This window comes from Austrofundulus limnaeus, unplaced genomic scaffold (genome assembly GCF_001266775.1).
Source record: "Austrofundulus limnaeus strain Quisiro unplaced genomic scaffold, Austrofundulus_limnaeus-1.0 Scaffold45, whole genome shotgun sequence".
In the NCBI taxonomy this organism is placed as follows: Eukaryota; Metazoa; Chordata; class Actinopteri; order Cyprinodontiformes; family Rivulidae; genus Austrofundulus; species Austrofundulus limnaeus.
The window spans coordinates 2,449,086-2,449,461 of record NW_013952447.1 but is presented as its reverse complement, the minus strand read 5'-3'; positions in this window follow the sequence as shown (position 1 = coordinate 2,449,461).

Here is a 376-nt window from a genome sequence, read left to right as displayed (position 1 = left end):
GTACAATATTAAAACTTAAAGACATATAAACTCTGAGGAGCTGTGGTTTAATCATAGGGGTCTCATTTATAAAGGATTGCGTGGAAACCATACTAAAAGTGAACGTACGGCCAAAAGGCGGAAATGGCGTACGCCAAAAAAAACCCCAAAAAAAAAATTCAGATTTATAAAACCATGCGTACGCACGTTTCTGCGCATCTTTCCTTTATAAATCACAGCCGCACGTCAGAGTTTGCGCACGAGGTCCCGCCTCAGGTTCTACCCTCTACACGCCCACATTCAACCATAAACGGTCAATGCAAAGTACCTCATGAATGTTAAGATGTATTTAAATCAGTCAGCTGATCAATACCAACAAAAGTGACTGGTTCAGACA